The following is a 20,962-nucleotide window of genomic DNA, read 5'->3' on the forward strand; positions in this document are numbered from 1 at the left end:
TGATTTCAATGGGACTTAAGCATACACTTAAGTACTTTCCTGAATGGGGGCCTATAACAACAATAATAAATTTGCTGTGCGGCATTTTAACTTCATTGGACTTCTTCTGAGATTTCATTTTTTAGGAGCAACTCTTAGCAGCAGCCTTCCAAGGGAGGGCAAGATAGAGCAGGACTATATTCCTAAGCACACACACGGAAATGGACCATATGCATATATGTCAAATAGAAATAGAGCATTTGCTAGAAAGGCTGTCAGGGTAGTAACAAAACAAAAAGGAAGTGGTGAAATTCTTTAGCCAGCTCCCCAAAAGCTAGCCAAAACGTTGTCCAAACTTGGCATACGTACAGACATATATTATAGATGCACATAAGCTAAACTTGGTCTGCACTGCCGGCCAATTTGAAGGGAGCTGGCTCGTTACACTCGGTTCAAACCGGCTGAGCAGCACGTCAGTAGAGTCGAGGATCTCCAAGAAGCTGCCGTTGCACTTCTTGGATCTCCACGGCTTTGAGAGAGATGCATTTGTTCTCTTGAGACATTCAGGATTTTCAGGAGATGGAATTGCAGATTGGAGACCCTGTGGGCATCAGTAGTTAAGACATGACAAATATTTTCTTTGGGTTTGGTAAATCATTATTTTCCAACTTTTATATCCACATGAATGGCAGCATGGGCAGGAAGAGCTCACTCATAGAGGTCGGCTTCTTCCTAAGGATCCTTTCATGATGGCTTGGGATGTTTGCAGTTAAAGATCTGTTGACTCAAGCTGGTCCATGCCCCTGGTGCAGAGCAGATCCATCTGCCACATCAGCTGAGGTCCTGGTGGCAGAATAGCTACATGCATCAGCTTGTACAAGTAAGTCCTGGTTTTCCTCGAGGGCTTTGCTAGAGCCACTGGCCCCTGTATATGTTCTGCATGAAAGATGTTTTCCTTTGAAATAAACTTTGTGATGCCTGAGAACTCCCATCAGTCATGCACAGTTTGGATTTAGGAAATTACAGCCTAGTCACAGGTAGATAGACTCAGCGTGTGAAAATGATTCATGCTATTCCATCACCTCTTCTACTTTCTTAAAGAACTAAAGGCCTATGACTTGATGAGTATCAACAGAGTAGAAAAGCACAGGCTGGTCTGACACCCTGGACCAAGAAATGATTTTGTTCTCAATTGTATTTGTAGATCCCTTACTTGCCACTGCACATATTAAATTTAATGAGAAATTGATAGTAAATAATCAAAGGAAGTAGGAACTATAATGAAATTTTCTACATCAGCAATTCCTGAATTAAGGATGAGACCAAAATATTTTTTTTCGAGGAGACCATGTTCCATCATGCTTTGCTGTGAGGAATTTCTGAATACCAAATCTGGCTTTCACATGGTGATATATAGGGGAAATGCCCCTAGAAGAGAGACAGTCATTAAGTAACATCAGTAGTATCACAGAGACAAATCACATCTTTCATTTATAAGGATTCTTTCAATGTCAGCAAAATACCGGCTAAAGAATGGGTGGTAAATGCAGGCTGACGTTTTCAAAGTGGCTAGCAGTTTTAGATTCTGTGACACAATTTGAAGGCAGCTGATTTCTCAAAAGTATCAACTCTCCACCCATGGAAAATCAGGCCATGAGCCACCCAGCAGAAATAGCAGGTTTTAAAAGTCTCAGTAAGAATTTTCTAGATCTGCGTTGGGAGTATTCCTGACTGTGAACTTCTTGTCCAACTAGGCAAAAAATTAATATGAGAGTGTTGAAAAAAATATCTCCATTGGAACAACATTGTTTTGAGGACCACATTTGGTGGAGATGTGCAAAGGCTTTGGCCATGCCACTTGGGAAATACGCCTGGCGTCCTGGTCAGTGGCTCCCCCCACCGCTGTCCAGCCAGAGGATGGGCAGAGTGCTGGGACCACGCGAAGCCGTAAGAGCACAGGGTCCCCACGTGCAGAATGGCCAGGACTCACAGGGCTCCTGGCTGTCCGGCAGCCCACCCACCAGCCAAAATTACTGAGATTGTTTCAGTTTCCCTCCTCACGGATACCCACAGCTTCTGTTCAATAACACTGTGAATGTTTTAAAATGTGTGTTTTAGACTTAGAGCAACTTAGAGCAAAATCTTGAAATTCTTCAAAGCCCAAAATTGCCATTCTCATCACAGGTCTCATTAGCAGATTACGCACAAACTTCGTGTGCTTCTTGACATAGTGGATTGGAAATATATATGTTTCTTTCTTGGCTTGATGGACAAATAACGATCTTCCCTTACACCTCTTTCTGAGCTTTTTCCAACCTAATAAAGATATTGTGCTCCCATCGCTTACCAGTGTCGTGGCACAGGATCCTGTGTACCCACATTAGCCACTGGATGGAACCACAGAGAACAGCCTTTAAAAACTTTGCTTTTGGGGGGACCCATCAATAATTCGTTGTGAGTGAGACATCATAGGAACAAAAAAAAGAACTCAAGAAATTATAGATAAATAAGCTTAACATATAGAAAGATACTGGAAGAAACGATTAAACAGTAAGTTCAGAAGTATATGTGAAGATGTAAAGTTGGTAAGAAAAGACAATATAGACTTATCAGGAACAAATGACATTAAACCAAGGAAATTTTATTCTCTGACGGGGTACCCAGCACAGCGGGGAGGAAGGAAGCAGCAGGTATCTGTAAGGTTTCTGACTTAAGCTCCAGACCATATTTTCATAAACAAAGTAGGGACATGGGATCTGTATGAAATCTCTGCAAAGTGCTTGTATGAGTGGTTGAAAAAGGACTTATGGAGTAGTAATAATCAAGTTTTCTGTTAGTCTAGAAACACACAACAAATAGAGGTACCATAACAATCTACAAGACGATGAGTCATATTTAATGTTTCTGTTAGCAAAATGGAAGAAGGAATAGACAGAACCCTGCAAAACTTCCTGACAGCAACAAGCATGGAGAGGTTGCAAGCACAGTATTTCCCAGGAGAGGAACAGACTCCAAATTGGTGCTAAGAAGTTGGAACAAAGTGTCTGAAATCACTTAAATGGAATTTAGGAAAGTAAACCTCAAGGTATAAGACGTAAGAAGAACAAAATCTAATGTACAAATGCAGTACAGGGAATAGATGGTGAGGCTGTGAGATTGAAGTGAAGGAGGTTTTACGTAAATCACAAACAACCTGAATCATCAGTATATGAGTCTACAAGCAACAGCAACAAGATGATGCGATGTTCTACTGCTAAATAACAGTCCTCAAGCATGTAGAAGACTGTTGTACAAAGCGGATGATGATCCATTGTTGTTTGCACCCACAGAGGATAGGATTAAGTATTTTGCTTAATTTGCTACGATAAAGCTTGAGGCGGGGGGGTAGGGGGAGGAAATCCAGTGGAATTATAGGAATAATGAAACACAAAGCAGGCTTTCTAAGGAGGTTGTCTAATCTGCATTAGTAGAGGCTTTGAAGAAATCACACGAAAAAAAGGTTGGTAAAACTGGTCTCATTTTATTTCATCCTGCTGCTGAGCAGGGAGGGTGCATAGGATGTTTTAAACTCCTTTCCAAACATACATATTAGTGACTCTGACAAAAAAGCTGTTCTTGCTCTCAGTGCTAGAGGCTTGGTGGCACAGACTTTCGCTTTGCTCTGACCTGCACAGGATGAAGTCTGGCCCCAGTGAAGTCAACGGGAATTTTGTTCATAACTTTGACGGGACCAGAATTTCACTCACAGGTTTAATGGCCAGAAGGGACAATTATAATAATCTTTCCTGACCTTTTGCATAATACAAACCATAGATTTCAGTCAGCCTGTAGCCAACATCTTGTGGTTGAACTCGAACATATGTTTTGAAAGGCTTTTCAGGATAGACATACGCCAGACGTAGAGTGGTAGTAAAATCCCCTCTAGTGGTGTATGTTTGCATTGCAGGGTGAAGTTCTTACTCCCATGGAAGTCGACCACAAACTTCCCATTTGTAGGATTTTGCTACAGGTAGCTAACTTGCCCCATCACTTATATATGTAATTTATTATTTTTTTTTCTTATCTGTCAGTTGCATGCCTGTATGTGGGTTTAAGTGCTGGAAGGAACCTTAGTCACAGGATTTGGGGAGTCAGGCCACAGCAGTACTCAGAAAATCATCACAATTTGAGGAGAAGTCAGTAGAGATGCTCAAGCATCAGCTCCTACTTGGTTATCTTGGCTACTACGGTGTATCTCATAGGAAGAGGTAAGGACTTTGAACAAGAAAGCCACAAATCCTTTTTTAAGACAAATAAACTTGTCCTGCAACATATTCGTCCTGGATGGCTAGTCATGCTCTGCACATACGGAATGCAGCTCCTACATTTTGGAAGCTTATGCCTGTAGGGTCATATTCTGGTTTTGGCCTTTTGATGCCACAGCTATTGATGGATTATACACTTGATCTAGTTCTGCTTCTATAACAGTCAGTATTCATACAAAATATTCCACTAGCGTCTTTCTAATAAGTGATTAAAACCACAAGTGGTTTTATGGGCTCTGGAGAAAGAATCTGGAAATTAATCTGTTTTAGCTATTCACAAAGTACCAATTATAGTAATTTCAAATATTGATGATTCTATATCCTGAGAACTGATTAGATATGTAAAAAATTCATCCCCCCCAGGAAAGCTGCAGAAAATAAAATGAGAGCTAGATCATTGTCAAAAGGTGTCACAGGCAATGCAAATTACAGTCAAATTATTCCTGTTTCTAGTAGAGATCAGGTGCAAATAACGGAGTCGTTTCTCCAAAGCACGCTCTATGCAGAGCTCCAGTTCCCATTACGGTACCAGAAGCCTGCAAGCAGTTTTTGTTGTAAGAATTAAATCTGTGCACATCTGGAATCTGAACGTCTGTTAAAAATCTCTGGGTCAGGGACAGTAATCTGGTCATACAGTATATTCTGCAAATGTTGACGAATTGCAGCCAAATTTCCATGCCTCTAAGCAGCGTATCAGACTAACAAATAATAACAGCAGCCAGGTGCTGAAAGTCAATGCTGAACCTGAAATCAGAGCCCGGCCTGAATTATTTATTGAAATTCCATGACTTTATTTGCACTATTAGAAGAGTCACTTGCAGGCACTGCAAATAAAGGTCTGAATAGGGGGTGTCACCAGTGAGGGCCTCTTCCACCGCATCAGCTGACCCCAGCGCAGGCCATACTCTGTCCTCCATGGCCTCAGTTTGTATCTTGTTTAACATCGTGCAAATACTGTCCATCGGTGACTTGTATTGATTTAAGATGAAAGAGCAATCAGCAGCTCTCGGGAGGTATCCCGCAGCGGGCAGGACGTGGTCTCTCTGCCTCCTTTTGCATCTCCAAAGTTCACCGGCGCTGCAGAGGGTACGAGAGGAGCTTCGCCCCGAGACGCGATGAATGTTTATGACTTTCACTGAAAGCAGATCAAGTTGCATTGCAAAGGAGCAGCGCATCGCAGGCTCAAACTAGTCTTTGGTTTGATGTTTGCATCTCGGTGTGACTTCCCAGTGCAACCCACAGTACCGCCAGTAAACTAATTATTTATCAATACAATATGACCAGCATTTGGACCAAGCCTTACTGCCAGGAGAATACAAATGCCATGTAAACAAATTTCCTGGTTCCCAGCTACTCACACGGAAATCATTACAGAGTTTAGTGCTTAGGGGATATTTTTTCACCTTTGATATTTTCGTACCTGCCAAAATTGCTGTATTTGTTCATCTGATCATTTACACGCACATACAGTCAAATTTAGCCATTAAAGGGGGTGTTACAAGGTAGTCTTTTCTGATATAGCCATCTAGAAAGAACGGAATGTAACTCTCTGAATATTTCATTAAACGAGAAACAGAAAGTTCTGAGCCTGTAAATGTAAATACCTGCAATGAAAATGAGAGTCTAAGACCTACACACTAACAGCAAGCAAACGTTACTTGTGACTCATCTAAAAGCAAAACAACTTGCGTTTTCAATATTAGATGCTCAAAAAAAAAGCCCCAGTGATGCTTTCCAAAAGCCACTGAGAAATTTTGAATAAGTGTGTATACTAGTTGAAGTACATTTTTAGAAGTATTTTACAGTATAGACTTCTGAAACTAATGTATGACAAATGTAAATAGAAAAACCTAGGTGGATCCGTGAGTGGAGTTTGGATCACATTTCTTGTCTACTTGCCATCTCAGTGCAGGAAAATATCTTAAATCTCTGTGTCTATACTGTTTGGGCCAGTTTGAAATGCTCCACTGATGCTGCTTCACAAACTTCCCATAGGAAACTGTTCTGACAATTTTCTCAAAACATATTTTGACTTGATGCTCAGACTGAATTTCCTCTGATTTAATTTTATCCTGTTATCCAGCATAAAAAAAACCCCTTAATTAAGTTTAATTCAATGCTATTTATTAAAATAATTCTTACTTTTCTTCCCTTTTATACAAAATCTTAATTATGCCATTGTGATTTCCCTAGCACCTCTTCATTTCTTACTGTCCTGTTGCTTCTGGGATCCTTGACCATGCTCTCTATTCCCAATATTATCTTTTTTTTTTATTTATTCTCATCACTCCTGAGTTCCTCTCCAACCCAGGCCTCTCATGCTCCAAGTGGACCACTCTCCAAGTGGACCAGCAGTGACCCCAGCATGGTCATGCAGCAAACCCCTTCTCCAGTCCATCCTTTCCTATCGTGCCTGTCTCAGAAGCAATCAGTACCCTCCTCCTCCCCAAATCTCTTTTGCTCACTCTCTTACCCCAACAAAAAAATCACTTTTTTGATTTTTTTTTTTTTCATTTTACATCCCTCACCTTTCAGCCATATACTCTGTTCATTGGCTTCAGCAACCAAATTAGTGACAGCAATGCCAAAATCTGCTCCCACCTCCCATCCCTTCCCTGCCTGGCCACTCTATTTCTCTGACATTGTCACCCAGTCGCCTCATTCAAATTAAACAAATCCCATTTGATACGGTGGAAATGGAGCATGACACGGGGATCGTGCCCTGTAAATCTCCTCAACCATTTATCATTAAGTCCCACCTTCTCCTCCTCTTAAGATAGTCTCCAACCATACTCTGTAATTCACGTCTTCATTCTGTTTTTCTCTGGCTGCCTCATTTTTATGATCCTTTCCTGATCTACAACACTGCAGATCTAATCACTGTTTGGCACTCTTACAAACAAGTTCTTTCTCACAGTTTTTTCCTCTCTCGGGAAAAATCTCATCTGCACCTTCTTCCTATTGCCAATTCTACAGAAAAATGTTCAATAAAATTTGTCTCTACAATTTAACCTGAATACTCAGGCTTGGGCTGATAGGGCTGGATATTTAAAGCAGCGCAAGCGGGACATCGTACTTCCTATGCTTTGTTTGTGCTTCGGACCTAGATTTCATTCTAGATTGATTAGACAGAGATTTCATGCTATCAATCTATAATCTTTCTTGTCTTTTACACCACTTCTATATATTTTATATTTACAGTTTTGTATTTTGTATTTTATATAAATTATTATAATTTATATTTATTTTATAGTATATCTTTTATATTCTCTATGTTTATTATATTATTTATTTTATATTTTTTATTTAAAGTTCGTTGTGCAATCTGTTAAAAGGCATGGTTAATCTGCTTCCCAGTAGGGTTAATCAATTATAATTCATACCTTACCACTTTCTGGTGTTATACTCTTAGACAGGTAATTGGGTCTAACCATGGTATCTAGAGAAGGGTTGAATCTCACCCTGCTTTGTTTAAGAAGTTTCTCTGGCAGCTTTTTGTTTTATCTTATGCTCCTGTTCAGTGAAGGCAGCAGTTCCCATTTACCGTTAGCCTGAACAACTGCAATTGCAGAACGGCATTTGAACTCCATACGCCAACCACCTGCCGGAAGAAGCTTATTGGAACATCCAGGTTAATGAGGTAATTGAGAAATTGGCATTTAGCAAGAGAATTTCTAAATATTCTGTATACATTTGTGTACAGCTAGGCCCAATTCACTCAAGTACCTGAACAAGATCCTAAGAATTAGATATTTTTTCATGTTTACTTACAACTCTCTGTGAAAAAGAGGGAGTTTTTATTATTGTGAAGTGTCAAGTGCACAGCTGTTTCTTGAAAAATAACAAATATAGAGAAAATATAGGACCTTGTACTAACAAAGAAGGACTGGTTGGGGTGCCCAGTGACAGGACAAGGGGCAGCGGGCACAAACTGGAACACAGGAAGTTCCATCTCAATATGAGGAAAAACTTCTTCACTCTGAGGGTGACCAAGCACTGGAACAGGCTGCCCAGAGAGGTTGTGGACTCTCTTTCTCTGGAGAGATTCAAAACTACCTGGACACCATCCTGTGCAACCTGCTCTAGGTGATCCTGCTTTAGCAGGGGGGTTGGACTAGATGATCTCCAGAGGTCCCTTCCAACCCCTACCGTTCTGGGATTCCGTGATTCTGTGATTCTGTGAAATCTTATAAATTCACATGTCTAATGAATAGCCAAACATCAGTCAGTACAAAAACCCTCTGACTGACCAAGGGGCACAGTGTGATTACTACTAACTGCACTCACTGTGCTGGATATGGCTTTAAATTAAATAAATTTAAAATAAATATTTCAATAAATAAATGTAAATAAATAAAATATTTAAATAATTTTTTTTTTTTTTAAATAAACTCTTGGTGCCCAGTGTGTAAGAGATGTCCAGGGGCTGATTATGAAAAGCCCCTCTTGCCCATGGGAGCTGCAGCAAGGCACTGCCACACACGCAGACAGAACTGGGAGCAGTGGCCAAGGTCAGAGGAGAGAGGTGTTTCCTTCCCCTGGAGAAGAAAATCGCCTTTTCAAGGCTTGTCTCTTTGTCAGGGGAGTGGGACAGCGCTTCCTCTAAGTTCCCCTCCTGGTCACATCCTTCCCAGGCTCTCCAAGGTTGGATCTGAGTAGCTGTTTAGAATCAGCACTTTTAAAAATTATTATTATTATTCTTGCAGAATCATCTTTTTTTGAGATAAACATCAGACCATCAAGCCATCAGGCAGAGGTCCTGCTCAGCCCGGTAAGAGGATGAGGTGTCCCCATAGAGACATACCATAGGGCTGCTGGTTTCAGCATACCAGGATGGGCACGTAGATACTTCCCAATCTGAAACAAGTCTTCCTGCATGCATGTTCGACTGCTTTTATTAGACCGAATAGTGAGAAGTAAGACTTACCGGGTATTTAGAGAAATATGTACTTGGACATGAATTAAACCCCAAAAGATTACATTCATGCACTCTGAGGAGATCCTCGTGGCTCCATCTTGGATCAGGGTGAGTGCTTAATGCAGAGGAAGCAACAGATCATTTTTGAACCTCAAAAAAGACCCAGCTCTAGAACAGGCTCTAGAGTTTAACTGGAGTCAGATTTACTGACATTAAAAAGAAAACAAAACCAAAAATCTGCAGTTAGAGCACTTCAATACAAGAAAGGGCAACCCAGTAAATCAAGGCAAAAATATCGTTCCTTGCCAAACTGCATGTGCAAGTCAACAGTCAGAGGAGAAAAGAAAATTAAAATTATACAAATGCTAGTGGAATTCTGAAAAAAAAAAAAAAAAAAAGGCTTAATTATGAAGGGGTCCTCTTGGCATGTCCTGAACATTTAAAACAACAGGGCACAGATAAACAACTGAAACTGCCATTCTGAGAGAACCTATAACCTGCAAGAATGTTCTATGATTCAACCCCTCTTCATCCAGGAACAGCTTTCTAATAAATACTATAAATAAAATAAACAAACAAAACAGGTCTGCAGTTGCACACTGAATCAGCAGCAATGGCTCATCACAAAACACAGGACAGTGAAAAAATTATTTCCTCCCATGATATGCATTCGTATGTGTTTGAAGCTGCCCATTCAGCAGCTAAAAGCAAAAGGAAAGCAGTAACACAACGCGCCTGTTGACCCACACAAATTGAATCACAATCTAGAAAAACACCGGCAACAATAGCGATGAACCATCGGGGCCGGTTTCTCTGATTTCCACTTGTTTCGGACAATACACAGGTACAGACAGGCACCAGCACCCAAAAAAAATGATAGCTATATGTGGTGGGTGGCAAGGTTCAGGATGTTTATTTGGGTGTTGAAATGTTATGGGGAGGACAAGCTTGGCAACTGATATAGAGAAACACCTGCCCAACCTGAGCATTAACTCAGGATTTAGTGAGGAGTTAAACCACAATGCCTGAGTAGCTTTTACATTCGTTCGTCTACGTAAAGAGGAAAGAAGGAATGCAATTTCAGTTGGACAAGCTACTGGGCTGCACAGAGATGAAAATGAATGTTGGTGCAAATGTTTCATAGGAAATGAAGCCAGGGCACAGGGATGTGGCATGACGTAGGGTATGGCTCCATGACAGACAGAAAGGGAATTCAGCTGTTGTATCTCCCAATTTAACTCTTCCTTCATCTCGGTCACAAGGTCTGACCGTACTGACACTGCATTCAGAGCACCGGCCAAGCCAGCATCTGCTTCAGCCTTTGGAAGCTCTTCCAAAGTCTGGCCCTTGCATATCCAGACCAAGATAAGCAATTACATATTTAACCAGTACCTGAACTAATCCCATCTCATTATCACACCCAGGACACCAAGAGACATTTTAAGACATGCAAGCAGCCCCTCAACATCATTTCTATCAGACTGGCTTTGACCAAATTTGTGCTTTCTTTCAGAGACTTAGAAATCAAAGATTTCTTCTGTGTTTGAACCAAGCCCTGTTCTGGTTTGCCAAGATATCCTCCACTGCAATGCCTTCCTGGTTTGTAGATTTTATGGCTTGTTTATTCCTTTATTGACTCTAACTATACGTGTTTCATTACAGCATATCTAATCTTGATCTGAACCAGAAGAAGAAAGGGTATGACTTCTTTGGTGGTTCATTCCAACGGTTAATCACCTTTACAGTTACTATTAAGCTTATTTCTAACTTGACTATATCTGACCTTCACTATTTCTTGTTATACTTGTTACCACTCTATTAAAAAGCCCCCCTACAGATACATTTAATATTGCAGTCTAGTGATATTTGGTCCTTTACTCAAAGTGTGCCTTAAGGATGGCAATCTTAAGTATTTTTAAAGCCTTATGATTATTTTTCTCTACATCTTTTCCAATGTCATAACACATGTTAGCTTTGTGTGCATTTAAAATAGCCAGCCAAAAGATAATCTAAAACTTGACCCCTCCTGATGACTAGCAAAGGGGAAAAAAAATTTAAAAGCATCATTGTGACTAGTATAATTTATGTGGTTATTATTGGAATATTTACTGTGAATTACTCAGCAGGTGTGGCATACGAACACGGACTCAGTGGTGCTAAGTGCTGTACAAAACCCAAAAGCAAAACACAAGAGCTACACCTAAAGGGTGGAGCAGAAGACCAGAGCAGTCTTCTTGCTGGACCTTCTTGCACAAGGCCACCATTTCTCAGCTTCTGCACATGTAAAGTGCTTTGGAATTGCTCTAAAAAGGCCTTTGTATTTTTCATTTCAGGGACTGGGTTTTGCAAAGAGAATCATGTTCATCGGTGGCTGCCAAAGCATGGAGCAGCTTGCACAGCCTCCTTTGCAGAACTGGGGGTGTAAATATGCTTAATAGGTATCAGCATCCAGGAAGGTTACAGATCTTCTGTTATCACCAAGTGTTTTATTAGTAAGGTGTTGAGTTTTTTTAAAAAGCAACTGCTGAACATTTAAAACCTATGCTAAACTATCTTTTCTGAATTGCAGACATTTGTTGAGCTTAGCCGTCAAAAGTTTTTTGAGATGAGGCGTACATCTCCATGGACTAGATCATCATACTTCAAACTCCACTGCTAGCCTGCAGCAGCACATGCTCTTTGGAGGTGATTAGACCTTTTCCAAGCAGTAGAGCATTATACTTATACATCTTTATTAGCAGCACAAGTTAGAAAATTTTATATCTTCTTTGGCATCTTCATGGTTAACAGAACGGGAAACTAAAGCCATACCTAAACCAAGCAAACTTCCCCTGTGTGCAAACTTCATTCCCAGTATCATGAACAGGTATTAACATCTGAAATATTGGTGAATGGAGAACTGAGTCATGACATTTTTTCTTAGTCCAGAGGAAACCAACAAAGGCAAGAGAAACAACAAAAATAATCAGAGAATCACAGAATGGTTTGGGCTGGAAGGCACCTCAAAGATCATCTAGTTCCAACCCCCCTGCTATGGGCAGGGACACCCTCCACTAGACCAGGTTGCCCAAAGCCCCATCCAACCTGGCCTTGAACACTGCCAGGGATGGGGCAAGTCAAGAAATGTCATTTTTACATCCTGACTTGCATAAGGAAGGGAAAAAAATATTATTCCTATATATAATCTTTGAAAGTTTTAAATGTGTGAAATTCAAGTTCTATAGAATTTAAAATAAAAGAAAATCAGCTTTGGCCTTGACTACTAGGCTTTGAACATTCTTATTACATTTTGCATCAAGCACATACAGGTCAATGTCACGGGCCTCTGTCATCTGCTCTGCACACAAAATTAGTGACTATTACGAATGAAGATTTAGAAGAGCAAACAATCACTACCTGGGCAGGACCTTTTCATATTTTGATTAGAGCCGGACAGAAAAATAAATAAACAGAGCTTCCGCCTGGTGGGAGCTGTGGCTGTTGCTCTGTGCTAAGATAAAGTGCTGAAACACTGAACAGAAAATAAAAAATTTGTTGATTTGGATTTTGACACCACTTGGGGCCATTTAAACATGGCAGAACTTTGCTATGGCGTGTTACGGAACTGTACCTCGGGTGCTTCGTGTCCCAGTCTCTTTTCTAGCACATCTTCTCTTATGACACTGGAGCCACACAATTTCTGTGGTGCACCAGGGTCACCGAATCAAAGAAGAACCTGTGTTATATCATGGATGATCTACTTCAGCCACTGAACACCGCCATTAAAAAAGGATACATACAGAAGGGTAAAATCATAAACACTCGGAAAGATAAGTTATGGAATGATTATTGAGAGGGACAGAATAATACTCATTTACAAAGAATGATTTAATTTAACAGAGTCAAAGAAAATATCCTATGGACCAGTTCTACATTTACATGTGAACTTTGCAATCAAGTTGCGTAGCAAACAGCAATGACATGCTGTAAATATAATCAGTTAGAGAAAGTTTTGCCCTTAGCATTACTAGATAAAATTACCGGCTTTGGATTTTCAAAACACAACTGAATACCTTTTGAATTACTTTCATTCCACTGTAATGATTTCCAAATCTTAAGTCTAATACATCAAAATCATGCCAGGAATACATGATGCTGATTAAACACATCAGACCTACAAAAATCAAAGGTTTTTTAACTCATAGCTCCAGATGTACATATACATCACCGTTATCACACCCAGATGAGTTTTACTGCGTGTCAGCAATACAGAAGTGCAAACAAATGGGGAGAGCAAGGGGCAAGGTAGGAAAGGGAATAAGAGTCTTTTCTGGACTTTGTCAGTATTAAACTTTACTGTCTCAAACAAACCACTTGAAGCTATTTTCAAAGTACCTACTATAGCACTTTAGGTACCTGCTCTGATTTCCTAGTTCAAATAAGATTTATAGATTTGAATACAGTATGAATCCAGCACAAAACCAAACCTTTCCTTACGCCACCTGATTCTCCCTATGACTTTGACTCAGCCTTTGCTGGGAAAAAGAAATGTAATTGAAACTTTCTTTTATTCATGTATAAAACTAACACACAAACTTACAGCCCTTTAACATCTGACTCTGTTAAAAGAGTAATTTGAAAAGTCTTCTACCAGAGCTCTTAGCTGCAAAATGGAAATGTTAGTGTTTATGTTACCTCTTTGCTGGGGATTACTTTGCTGATATCTGCCAGATTCTGTAGAATTATGTGTCATACAAGAGCCAAGCAATATTCTTGCTGCAATGATCAAAACGTTATCCTAAACAATCTTTGCACAGCCTTCCATCAAAATATATTTGACATAGCCAGGTGAACTGATACTAACATTAAACTCCAGGGCAGAGGCAGATGTACTTCCTACTGTCTGTCTTGGAAAGGATCCCTGTATATTTTTGGGATGTTATGTCAAATGATCTCTGTGACATTTGCTGTTCTGGAATAGCCGCAGCAGAGCCATATATTGCCGATAAAAGTTTCCCGGGGACACTTACTGGAGCTTCACTGTCATCGCTGAACCATGACACAACAACCTGTGAGCCTGATGAGACGTGTGCTGCCAGAGATGGGAAAAGAGCTATCTGCAGCTAAACATAGAGCACCCAAAGCATATCGGTGGCCATTGCTAACTACAAGCAATAATAATTATGAATACCACCAGTTCTTCACGGTAGATTTAAAACACTGTATTTACCTGATTTGTCTCTGTGGCTCAGGAATGCCGGAATAAAGGATAGTGCTAGTAGATCTTAAACAAGATCTCAGATACATTTAAGCTGGCCTAACTCTGCTGCCGCTGAACTCAGCAGCACAAACCTCACTGGTTTTTACGGCCATGGGATATGAACCATCCTAAATGTTTCTGAAATCTTATCTATTCAAATTATGGATCTTATTTATAAAGGCATTTTAAGAAATAAAGTCTATGCATATTCAACAAAGCATTTGAATATGTTTAATTTTAATCAGATGTTTTGGTCATGATTAGCATATATTTTGATGCCATCAAGTTCAATAAAAAGCAAGTAGTCACAGTCATTTATATGTGGGAAAAAACCCCAAACCATGGCAGATAAGGGTGTCATTCAGCTTTAGCCAGAAACTAGTGATTAGATCGTGAACTTAAGCAGGAGACATAGTTGAAAATTCCTCCTTAACTTGAGATCCAGTTTCCCAATCAATCCTCAAACCATTCCAAACTAGGTTCAGGGTGGCAGGGATAGTGATTATATCCCTGCCAAGTCCTTTATAAATTTGGCCTGCCTAAACTATTCACTGCCTGCCTCTAATATTCCCACCAATGAGGCACTTGTCCTGACGCAAAACAAAATCTGCAAATGCTCGGAGAGAAAACAGACACACAGACGTACAGACTCTGGGTTGTATAACTCAGGCGAAAGCTTCTTTAAAGTATTGGTTTTCTTCATCACAAGGAAAAACAAGCAACTTATAATTTTAAAACATTTGCTAGGCAGCTATTTGTTAATTTACTGAATTATTTTCTTTGAACAAGAAAGGATTGAAGCAAAATTAGATCCTGCCAAGATGGATGTTTTTCCTTCAATTATTCTTTTTATTATTTTATTGAAAAGGCTTTATAATAAGACCAGAGAAGTAACTGTCAGTCCAGGTAGCGTTTCCCTGATTTAACTGGGTCCGCAGTGGGTTACTATTAAGTTTCTTGTTTAAACAGTGTGATTCCCATTTAGGAGGCCTGACTCTGTTCTTGTGCCCATTTTATATACATATAAACTCTACAGGCTTCAACGGACTCGCTCCTGACTTGAAAAGACCTGAGCAAGATAGGAACTGAGCCAGAATTACAATGAAACACCTGAGTTCCCCTGCATGGAGCTTATGAAACGTGTTTATAGATGTTTAAATAAAGCTTGTAAAACTGTTTCCCCCCCCAGTATACATGCTGGTGTTCAGACTACCAGTAAACCTGGTAAGTTTGGTAACCGTAATACTGACACACAAGGCCAGTGTACTGGAAGAGAAGACTTAGGCTGCTGATCGTGCACTGCCTCACCACAAGAAGTTTGGAAGAGATGTGAACTGTGGTGCCCATCATCTGCTCAGCAGCTCTGAATGGATGAAAAAGCCAAGATCCTTAATAAAGACAAGATCCAGGGTGATAGCTGTGAAGCGTCAGAGACCGCACGCACTGTACGTGTCTGCTTTCTTGGCTGTCTAAGTATCTCTTGAAATGTGAAAGGCTTGGCCAACCTCATGACCAAGGAACCAAAAAAATGTTACTGTGAGTCTTGGACCACCAGACAGGTTGAACCAGATGTTTCAGTATCATTATTCTTTCTGCTTTTCTCTCTTTATTATTTCCTCTTTACCTAGAAAGTTTAGCTGAACATAGGAATGATTTTATATGGAAGCCAAAAGCCGAGTTTGTAATATCCAGTAAAATACCCACACTTCTCCAGAAACAGAAACAAACTTTGTACCTTCCAGATCTGATTGTGCTTTCTACTCATCATTAAAATACTTCGAGGGCAGTCTATGAGTCAAATAAATTGCAGAGCTTGTATTGTTATGATGGGTTAAAAGGTTCCTGTCAAGTTGTCTCTCCCAGTTTGTAAAGCCACTATAGGTTTTGATAACCCCAAAATTCTGAAACTGAAATCAGTTTTCTTATCAGAGCGACTCTCTTACCTTAAAACCACAAAAGCCTTAATAGCAGGGAATGATTGTTTGCAACAGGAGTAATATTTTTATTTACATCTTTCTTTAAAGGAGAGGATAAGGACAGCTACACCCTCCCGAGAGCAGCGACTCCTGCGCTTTTGATGGAGCACACGAAACCCGCAGGACAACTGCTTTGTCCTGGACAGCCAGGCTCTCTGACCGACCAATTCATTCAGGGATAGTAAGTTTGGTGCCAAATCTTGCCATCACTTTCAAACGTTCTCCCAACAGACACCGAAAACTCTTCAAAATGAAATCGTTGGAGATGACAAAGGGCTCACGGGTTCCTTGCATGTGTGTTTGCTGCTCCGGGAGCTGTGAGCATAGCAGGACTAACCTCTTTTCTTTGTGATAATCCTCTAACGAGAAATGACTGCAAGGGGCCCTACAAATACTTCCATGCTGTTAGTCCTTGAATCTTACCACAGCTGGTACCGTATCCCTGAGACGTTGCAAATACACCGTCACTGTGCCTGGTTACGCACAACGCTCAGCTCCCAACGGGAGGAATGGGCTGCGAGCGTCTTCTGCCTTTACGCCTGCAGCTGGCAGGCGGGAATGTGTTCAGTGGAGGAGTCAGTGAGTGTGGAAGATCACGGCCTTTGAGAGGTCTCTCTTGCTTTGTACATTTGCAAGCACCTTCGTGTTTTCTCCAGATGGGTGCTCGGTGTGACTGTGGTTGACCTTTCAAGCAAAAGCTCTTGCACATCTGAGCTGATGAACATATCCAGAATATTAATCACTCAATACCACAGTGACTCCCTGCAGAAATTACTGTCTGCCAGCTCACTACTCTTTCTCCTACTACCATGACGATACTACCATCTTTTGGTTGTCAGAAACTTGGAATATTATATACCTTGTTATAGAGTATTTCTAAAGCAGGCAGATTATTATTTTTTTAATCAAATGTACTTTGGACCATTTGCGTGGTTTGTTTGCTTTCTAGACTGCACTCATTCTGAGCAATGCAAATAGACAGTTGTAGTCTCAAGTCTTGTTTGTATCAGGCTTTGTGTTCCATGTATACAATGTACCCCCTGCAAATTAACTTTCTAGATATTAGGCACCACTCTAATTTTAAAATGCAAGGAACGTACATCCAAACACCTGTTTCCACTGCAAACAGAAAGAAACCATAAAGGTTTTGTGATCCTCCCATATGGATTTTAATAGTCTGTACATAAAAAAGCACCATTTCAGTTCAGTCATTGTATTCAAGTATACAGGTGCAAGACTGCCGGGAAAAGCTAAATATACCTTCCATCAGGGTGTCATTTATACAGAAGCACTTTGCTTCTCCAGCACACAAAGAATTAAAATTAACCGAGTTACAACAAGCTGGGTTAAGCACAGAGCAAGCACTACCTCCCGACACTCGCTTCCCCAAAGCTGCTGCTGCCAGCGTCTTGCGCCACCGCGTATCAAGCCTTTTTCTCCAGCAGCCTCTTCCAATTCCTTGTCAAAAAAGTTTAGAGAAGGAATTGCTGCTGGAGAGTTTCAGCGTTCACCAAAGGCCTGCTTACACAAACGGCAGATCTGATGAAGGCGGCACCATCTCCCCGGCAGAGCTCAGCGCTCCTCAGCTCTGCCCGTTCTCCCTGTCAGTCCGCTCGCGTCCTGCCCCAGATTTGGCGGAGGGAGGGGGGGTTTACCCTCAATCAAGCGTCTTGCAAGAACAAACACTCGTTCACAAGAAAATATCTCACGGATCCAGGTTAGGGCACCGTTAGAGAAAGAGTAGAGTCAATGGGGATGATAACAAATCGGTGTGATAACCGCTTAACCTGTCTGTGCCGTCGCAGTCAGCTGGCCTGGGGGTGCCCAGCCTATCTGCGTCGTGCAGGAGATCGCTAACCTGCATTAGGTTACAGCACGGCTCTTCTGTTTGCAATCAGCTCTCCGCTTGGCTTTCTAAGGCTCCTGCTTGTTAAATAGAAAAAGGGAAATAGAGCAATTGTGTAACACCTTTCTTTTTTTAACCTGAGACAGAAACTGCTTTTATTAGAGATTCTATGCCTGGTGAAAAACAGCCCTTTCTGGTTTATTTGTGCTTGTGGAAGTTACAGTTTTCTCCAGGACATATCTACTGCCCTACATTTTTCTCACTGATCTCTGCATTTTCTGGCTGTGTCTTCATTCAAGGGTGCAGAGCAGAACTTTTTTCCTCAAGTGAAATATTAACGCCACAAAAATCAAATGCTGAAATCGTTCCTTGACCCCAACATCACCTGGTATTAGAACTTTCCTCAAGCGTAGTCCAGTATATTTAGATTTGCCTCTTGTTCCAGCATCTCATACTCATCCAGCAGTTGCCACCTTTCTGTTCTTCTTTCCAGCCTTAAAACAGAGCAAGTGACTTCTCCTTTCCAGATTGTCTCCTGGATCAGCCCTCCTGTTTATCTCCCCTTACTAATATCCCATTCTTTTAAATGTCATTCTCCAGACAAGTTTTCATCTGTTCACATTTCTTTTACATGCTCCTATTTTTCAACTTTGAGCTCATCTCTTGTTTGGATGTTCTCTCTTTTTTTATTTTCAACTTCTGAACAGTATAATTTAAGACTCTGGTTACATGCTTTCCTATACAACTTTTTAGACTTTTAATTAAATTAATGGCAACTTTCCAAAACATCAAGAATTGCAATTTTTCAACCTAAGTGGAAAGTCTCTAGGAAGATACCAATTAATTCTTTTGCTCCAGCTCTGCAAATTATGAGTTTTATGTGAGAATCTCTGTGCAATTCGGTAACATGTATTATGCAGGTACTCACATTACTAAAAATGTTCTTTCTGGAGTTATAAATCTTCAGGTGATGGCATGGCTCAATTGAATGCAATGCAAATTTTTTCCAGTAACTTATGGATCCGAACTTCACACACACTGAATCTGGGCTATGACCTTCACTTTAAGAGCTGATGCAGTCAAAGAAACATATATCACAAACATCCATATCAGCCTCAATAAAATAGTGTAGGCACTAAAACATATCAGTAGTTGAAGGTTTGCATTCCAGAATACGTTTCATAGAACCATAAAATGGTTTGGGTTGGAAGGGACCTCAAAGATCATCTAGTTTCTAGTCCCCTGCCATAGGCAGGGACACCCTCCACTAGACCAGATTGCCCAAAGCCCCATCCAACCTGGCCTTGAACACTTCCAGGCATGGGGCATCCACAACTTCTCTAGGCAACCTGGACAACCCTCATCATAAAGAATTTCTTCCTTATGTTCAATCTAAATCTACTCTCCTTCAGCTTAAAGCCATTCTCCCTTATCCTGTCACTCCATGCCCTTGTAAACAGTCCCTCACCATCTTTCCTGTAGGCCCCTTCAGGTATTGGAAGGCTGCTAGAAGGTCTCCCTGGAATCTTCTCTTCTCCAGGCTGAACAACCCCAACTCTCTCAGCCTGTCCTCATAGCAGAGGTGCTCCAGCCCTCTGATCAGCTTCGTGGCCTCCTCTGGACTCGCTCCAACAGCTCCATGTCTGTCTTGTACTGGGGCCCCCAGAGCTGGATGCAGTACTGCAGGTGGGGTCTCACAAGAGCGGAGTAGAGGGGCAGGATCACCTCCCTCGACCTGCTGGTCACACTGCTTTTGATGCAGCCCAGGACACGTTTGGCTTTCTGGGCTGCAAGTGCACACTGCTGGGTCATGTTGAGCTTCTCGTCCACCAACATCCCCAAGTCCTTCTCCTTCGGGCTGCTTTCAATCCATTCTCTGCCCTGCCTGTAGTTGTGCTGTATTTGTCATTTCTGATGACAGAACACCAAAAAAATCCCACTAACCTACTTTTTAGCCCACAAACACCTCCATTAAACTCACTTTGCTAGAATCAGCTTGTAGAGGAAAGGTAGCAGGATGCACGGACACATGCAGGTCTCTTTTAATATATTAAGCTCTATTGGGCAGTTATGGACCAGGAATTCTTGTAAAATCAGAAAAAGACCTTGGTGCTGGCTCAGTCAGAAAGGCTGCCCCTGAACTGACTGGTTTTGGAAGAGGTGTGAAGAGGCCATATATGCACATCATGGATGTGGTTGACATTTCAACTTACAGCCCAAAATATCCATCAGGGAGTACAAAGCAATTATACACTCTCAACTTGACAAAGGGAGAGGCTGGAATTTGCTTTCCCAATCATTCAGTACTCTGTTTGCAAAGGGCCTGATATAACTCCTACGTATTACTAATAATCGGACTGATTTACAGTGATGGTTTAGGCTCAGAGAGACTCAACACCTGCATTTTATACGGGCATAGAGGATTTCAGCCTTGATGTACATTGAGGCTTTGAAACATGCTCTGAACATCAAAAAATCTGAGCTCTTCACTGGGACAGAGTTTGCATGAAGTTTGCTATTAACAAGGTTGTAAGTATGATGGGTTTGAGCTGTGCCACTGATTTTAATGGTAAGATTTTCATAGTCCACAATGAAACAGTCTGAAATCCTACTATATAACAGGTATACTTATTTTTCTATAATTTCATTAAATCAGCTTCTGTTCTCAGTTACCCTTGTATAAAATCAGAACAGGATTTG

General features: G+C 40.9%; 1 protein-coding gene across 2 annotated transcripts in view; it reads right to left on the minus strand.

Moving 5' to 3' along the window:
- The window catches only part of CLIC5 (chloride intracellular channel 5), a 77,661-nt gene that overhangs the window by 32,677 nt on the left and 24,022 nt on the right, over positions 1–20,962 (minus strand). The gene's annotated exons all lie outside the window — the stretch shown is intronic.

Source organism: Balearica regulorum, chromosome 3 (assembly GCF_011004875.1).
Source record: "Balearica regulorum gibbericeps isolate bBalReg1 chromosome 3, bBalReg1.pri, whole genome shotgun sequence".
NCBI classification, from domain to species: Eukaryota; Metazoa; Chordata; class Aves; order Gruiformes; family Gruidae; genus Balearica; species Balearica regulorum.